Source organism: Octodon degus, unplaced genomic scaffold (assembly GCF_000260255.1).
Source record: "Octodon degus isolate 3935 unplaced genomic scaffold, OctDeg1.0 scaffold00300, whole genome shotgun sequence".
NCBI lineage: Eukaryota > Metazoa > Chordata > Mammalia > Rodentia > Octodontidae > Octodon > Octodon degus.
This window is the reverse complement of record NW_004524876.1, coordinates 67,037-74,378: the sequence shown is the minus strand read 5'-3', so window position 1 is coordinate 74,378 and position 7,342 is coordinate 67,037.

The window sequence follows — 7,342 nt, the reverse complement described above, 5'->3', positions numbered from 1 at the left end:
TAGGGGTTATATGGAAACATAACCTCTGCAATAAGAGAGGGGCCACTGTATTTTTGTTTCAGGGTATATACATCCTCCCTGCATTATTCTCAAGTTTTAATTTCTTCTTTTTAAAATGCATTTGGTCCAGGGTCTCATTATGTAGCTTGCACTCATAGTGATCCTCCTATTTGCAGCCTCCCTTGTGCTGGGATTAGAGGTGTGCACTACCCTGCCAGGTCTTGGTGGCTGACTCAGTAATCCTTGGGGAGCATATGGTGCCAGGGACCAAACCCTTGTCTCCATATTTGCCCAAGCAGGCACTTAGTCCACTGAGGTATCTTGCTAGCCTTTTCCCACTTTTTATCTTTCATTGGCCATTCTTCAACAACTTCTACAAGTGAACTTAATCATTTTAACATGTCCTAAACAAAAGCTAAAACAGTAGCCAGAATGATACAAATATGGATGATTAGGCTTGCATATTTCCCAAAGAAGTGAAAACATCATAGCATAGTGATATATGTGCATCTATGTCTATAGGTGTGTGATTTGTCATAGATAAATCTTGGAAACAACCCCAAAGCCCATCAACTAAGGAATGAATAAAAATAAAGTCGTATTTTTGTGCAATGGAGAGTATTATTCAGCTATAAAAAAGGTAAACTCAAGGCTTTTATAGACAAATCAATGCAATTAGAGGCTATACACACAGAGAAATAAATCAGACATACATGAGTGAACACTATATGTCTAAGAGTAAATGAAGTCTAAAAGGTACAATAGTTACTGTGAAATGGAAAGAATCCCTTCAAAAGAAAGAAAGAACTAGGATGAGAGAAAGGACAAAAGAAACAAAAAAGGAAAGGGGAAAATATATGTACACAGGATAGTGAGAATAGTTGTATTTTTGATTTCTACTGATCTATTGAAAGGAACAGTTAAGGGTTAATGTTTTAATTCTTTTTAATTTTTTGACCAGATTTGCATCCTTTATCTGGTAATCTGAACAACTAATTTGAAGACAACAATATACAATATAACAAAAATAGAGCTAATGTATCATATATTATTTTACAGAAGATGTTAGTTTTAAATAATTCTCCACTATTGGATATTTTAGAGTCAAGGCAGACTCCTGCCTTGTCTTCCTGTGGAAAACCTAATAAAGGCCATGGCCTGAGCTGACCCTCTGTTCTAGTCCTCCCATCCAAGATTTTTTCATTGTGCCCTAACTAGCATACCACACCCCACTTTCTGTGACCCATTGTTACAGTCAACTGAGTTAGATAAAATATTATAGGCAGTCAGATAAGGCTAGACCCTTGAAAGAACCAGCATAGAGGACAGATACCTTGCACTTGAAGCAGGCATCTCCATTGTGGGCCAGAATTTAAGATAAAAGATTAACTTACATATTGCCTTAAGTATAAACATCAGGGCTTGATATTCTAACTAAGTATCTATCACCTTGAAACAGCTTGGAAGAGCCACCAGCCTGACAAACTACAGAAAGAGCCACAGTTCTGTATTCACACCCACTTGCTTCCTTACTTGATTCCAACCTAATTTTTCCCGAGAAATTACACTCATGATCTTATGGGTTGACCGTAGCTCTGTCTCACCTCGTGCCCTACTTGCCATTTCTCATGTTTCTCACCTTGGACTTGCCTCATGTTGTGGAATGGCTCTACAGAAATCTCTGGGAATGGCAGGGCCATTGGCATCCTGCTTGGGACTCTTTCTGTCTCCTGGATAGAAAATTTGAAAATTTCTTTCCCCAATAGCTATATTTTGTTTTTAACCTCAATTGTTCCCAAAATTCATTCTCATTTTAGAGAATATGAACTTATACCAGACATCCAGCTTGTTGGCAGTTTCTTGTCTTGTATATTTCCCATTAGTATACATTAGTAAGAAAACTTTTTCTCTCCTCTCTGTACAGGCATCAGAGTGACAATGCATATAGATTTTTCAGTTTGCATCTATAGTTATCATGCTATAACTATAAAATTTTTTATTTTTATTTTTTTTTGTCAGAACTGGGGATTGAACTCAGGTCCTTGCGTTTGCCAGTCAAGCACTTATCCTACTGAGCCATCTCCCCAGCCCCAAAATTTTAGAACACATAAAGGTAATGCTAATACATGCCAACACATTTGTATAGAGAAAGGTGTACTGAAAATCAGATTTGCCATACAGAATTTTTTATTACCACCTCAAAGTTATCCACCATTGTCATACTTACTTCTATAGCTGTGTAGTAGCTGTTTTACATTTGCGAAGGAATTTATAGTCATATAAATATAGCAAGAAATCTCAAAATGTTTACTTGCTTGTAACACATGCTTAAGTGTTCTTTACACTGTCAGATAATAAAGAAAAATAGTTGTTTTTAATTTTCATAAACATCTGGAGTAGAAAACTATATATTTGTACAGTGTTTAAACAATTGCAATTTTAAGAATATATTATTCAATTTCTTTCCATACAAGTATATGGAAATACCCTCCAAGTGTCTGTATATTTTATATATTTGAAAGTTCTTTTGACTTTCATGTTACTCACCATTTGATTCACTTCTTGGAAAATTCTGCTTACTCTTTTTATTTCTGAAGAATTATGAGATCTCTAAAATATTTCAAATGTATAAAATATCAAATGTAATATATTTCATTTATTTTTTTTCCTGAGATTTAATTATATTATATTGTCTTCTGAAGAACAATTGCTTGTATCAGAGTCTACACATAATATTACATGCTTTTTAAAAAGATTCTATTCATAACACTTCTTGCTTTTTCTTCCTATCAGCATCCAAACTTTACAATAATAGTTTTTAAAAGTTATTGAAAAGCTCTAGTAAGCATATCAACCTATAATTTCTTCTGGGCTTTTCAATGTGATATCTAATTTTATTAGTTAATAATTCTTACTTATGTCTAAATTATCACTTCTAGTTACATTCACATTGGTTAAATTAGAGATGATTTATCCTAATTTGTAACTGGCAAATATTGGAAACAGCCTATTTACTCATCAACAGATAAATGATTAAAATGTGTTATTTATGTGCAGTGGAGTTCTACTCTGCCAACATGAATAACAAACTTGTGGTCTCTTTTGCATGGTGTGCCATCCTCATGTATAGGGTGTACTTTTTTCTTCTTTTACTTAGCTCAGACTTGTTCTTCAGAGCCTGTTTCTCTTCCTCATTTTAATAAAAGCTTGCTACATTAAAAAGGAATGACAATCTTGAAGCATTCATAAGTAAGTGGATGTACACTGAGATCAAAATATTAAATGAAATAATTCAGACATGCCAGTTGCTGCCGTGCTGTCTCTTGGGTATGTGATTGTTTAAAAAGGAAGGGGGAGGTGAATGAAGGGAGGAGATTGGAAAAGGAGTGTTGCAGGACTATCCTGAAAAATGTTGTATATGGTTAGATTTCTGGACTTATGTATGAACATATAAAATTCTTTATTCCTATTTTTAAATGTATTTTAATTTTTAAAATTTTTGTCATATTCTGTATGGACTTAAAGTTTAACATATCAATACTTTATGAAAAAATATCTGTTGCATATTATGCCTTAGATTTTTGATATTCAGACAGATAGTGAGGTTAAGCTTAACAGCTTTAAGTTATATGGTAATAACAATAAACTTCTCTTCTAGAGGGTTAACAACCTAAGTTTGCAGACCAAAAATTAGAGAAAAAGGAGGGCCGTAAGGAAAGCCAACATTTTGGCCCTAGCTTTCAAAGGTCAATTAAGACTCAGCACATATGAGAACTTGTACTGCAACATCATGTAACTCAGTTGTGTCCCAAATTTTCTAATCAAGGAGATTATGGGGCCAAAAAGGAAAGTGATCAATGATGTAGAGCATGCCTAAGGAGAGTCACACGGAAAGCATGCACTCAGGCTTTCACAGAGAGCACATTGGCCAAGCAATGGTGGTGACTCATCCACATGGCTGACACTGACAAAGGATCTACAATCTGACATGCAGGGTCTCAGGATAAATCCTGAGGGGATTTTATTGATCTTATCAGATCCAAAAGCTACAATTCTTGTTACATAGGTCTTGCTTCATCTTGGTCTTAATCATCCAGAAGAAAAGTATAAAAATGAAGTACAGGAAAAAATTCATGTTGTTATGTTGAGCTGTAGGGCACTCAGGTCAACAGCTTCTGACATTGCCAATCAAGTGGAAGATCCAATACTATTATGGACTACTGGACTATTTTGGAATATTTTGCCGAGTTTACCCACCTTAATATTTACATGATGGAACTAAACAAAAAAGGGGGATATAGATAAAGGACTATTTTGTATCTGTGTATTCAAAATGCCTAGGATAGATATATAGCCACATTCTCTTAATCATGAAAAAAAAAAAAGCAAAACCAAAAGCAAAAACAGAAAATAAAAACAAAAACAGAGACAGAGTAATATGCAACAATATATATGGTACATATTTCAAAACAATAGAAAATTAACAAATGTTGTTATGTTAAGTTTATTTATTTATTTTTGTATTTAGTGCAGGGTCTGTAGGGTCTGTAGGGTCTCACTACAGAGATCGGACTCATAGTGATTCTGTACCAGGGATTGAACTCAGGACCCTGTGCTTGCCAGGCAAGTGCTTATTCTACTGAGCTATTATCCCAGACAGAGTGAACATTCGCGTTGAGCAAATAAATGATTAAAATGTGAGTAGAGTGTGTAGGGGCCAGAAAGATAGCTCAGTAGAATAGGCGCTTCCCTGGCAAGCACAAGGGCCTAAGTTCAATCCCTGGTTCCACAAAAATAAATAAATAAATAAATAAATGAGCATTGTATATGGCACCACCATGAGATTTTCAAAGAAACAATACTGAAAATTAGGGCCGGCCAGATAGCTCAGCACAACGGCAGCACAATGGCTTGGGTGTTTGATCCCAGCGTGCCATGCCGGCCCTGACCCTGGCCGCGCTGAGACTGTGACTGAGGCTGCGGGTAGGGGCGCAGGCCTGTAATCCCAGCATTTTGGAGGCTGAAAACAAGAGGATCACTATGAGTCCGATCTATGTAGTGAGACCCTGTAGACCCTGTAGTAAATACATTTAAAAAATACTGAAAATTAGACCATGGAAAGTTTGAAGTGGAGGTAATTTTAGTAAATATTCAGACTGCTTCTGAATAAATCATAAAAGTTGATGAAAAGATCATAGAAGTTTATAGATTCAAAAAGCATCACACCAGTGATTAAGACTAAAACGTAAATTGTAATATAGCTGATGAGGAAGTCTGGATACTATCACCCCAGTGAGTCACGCTGTGCAGCCTCCTGGGTCTGGGTCACTCGTCCACCTCCGCTCACCCGCACTGATCCACCGCCCTCCCTGTGCTTTCCCTCCAGAACTCTGATCAGCTGTGGGAGAAAAATATGATGCCAGTTTTGAAATAGGAAAAGGTTTTTGAAAAATAAAAATGTCATACATTTTCATAAAAGTACATATCCTGATTTTGCTTTAAAAGCCTTGCTAACAGACACATATCAGATTATTTGTTAAAATTATACAAAAGAAGACAGACAAGATTTTTAAATGTCCCTTAAAGTAAAAGCAGCAAATATTTTAGGCACTGTGGGACATAAAGTCTCATTGCAGTTGCTCACCGCTCACTCTGCAGATTCAGGACAAGCACAAAAGGCATGGACACAGAGGAACCCTGTTCACCTCACCTTGAGGTGGGACTCTGTTCCTCCTTAAGTGCAGTACTGGAAGCACACAAAATACTGCTTATCAATTGTTTGTTACCATTTGTTAAAGTTTACTTTTTAATTTAATTTAATTTAATTTTTTAGGAAAGGATCTATAGGGTGTTCAGGGTCTCACTACTAGATCAGACTCACAGTGATCTATCTGTTTACAGACACCCAAGAGCTGGGATTACAGGTGCACGCCACTGTGTTCAGTCTTAATTGCTGTCTCAGCACACCGCGGAGGCGGGACCAACATGGCAGGCCCCAGGATAGAACCCTTGGCCCCTGCTCCTGCTGTGATATTTGGCTAGCCCTTAAACTTTAAAATAATGTGAAACAATAAACATTAGAACATATTAAAACGATTGCATGTTTCTAAAACTACTTTTAATGCAAAAAAATAGCAATCTACCAACTGGAATTTAAAAACTAAAAATGAAAACAAATATCTATCAAATATTCATTTTAGGAAGGCTGTTTTTGGCATATCTATTCACAATGCTCACACTAGAAATAGCTCAGCAGTCCATCAATAGCAAAATGAACTATTTGTGGCATATTCATATGGTGAAGTTGTACATATTTATCTGAAATGTGTGTATCTGAAATGTATGTATCTGAAATGTATTTATCTGAAATGTATGTATCTGAAAATATTGTAGTAAGAGAAGCCCTGTATACAATGCGTGTGTCATGTGCTTTTGTTACTATAAAATTCTAAAGAAATTACTAATTGATAGTAGCAACAGCTCAGAATTGTGGGTGCAAATGGGTGAATTGAAGGAATTAACTAGGTTATAACTTCAGGAGGCCTTTTAGGCTGATGAAATTATCCTACACCTCTATAGTGGTTTGAACTACACAGCTGTAGATATTTTGCAAAATCATCAGAAGACAAACTTACATCATGTATTTTGTTGCTTGTAAATTTTACTTCAGAATAAGAGGATCAAGAATAAACATTTAATGTACCACGAACTACATTCTTGCTAAGCCATTTAAAAGGTACGCTGGCATCACAATTTACTGAGAAAACATCAAACCTTAAGGTGAGTGAACATGTCCTTACCCTTCCTCTTTTTTTCTTTTCTTTTCTTTTTTTTCCTTTCATTTTTTCCCTTTTCCCTGTATTTAGTACGGTGTCTACAGGGTCTCACTACACAGATTGTTCTCTTACTGATCCTCCTGTTTTCAGCTTCCCAAGCACTGGGATTAGAGGCATGCATCACTACGTCCAGTCTCAATCATCATTCAGTATGCCTTGGCTGCGGGGCTGGAACAGGGATCAAATCCCTGTCACTGTGTCTACGTAAGTCGGCATGTTCATCTGTTGAGCTATCTGGCCAGCCCTACCCTTTCTCTTTCTTTCTTAGGTAAATACACCACAGGTAGCTTGGATAATTGTACTGCTCATTTCTATTGATCTATTGAAAGGAGAATTGAAGCTTGAATTTCTTTTTCTCCTTTTTTTTTTAAATGATGTTTTTTTTTTCACCGATTTTGCTAACTTTTTTCTGGTAATCTGAACAACAAATTTCAAGACAACACTATGCAACTTAACAACCATTATTGAATTTCTATTATTTTATTTAGTGAACTTCTACATCATTT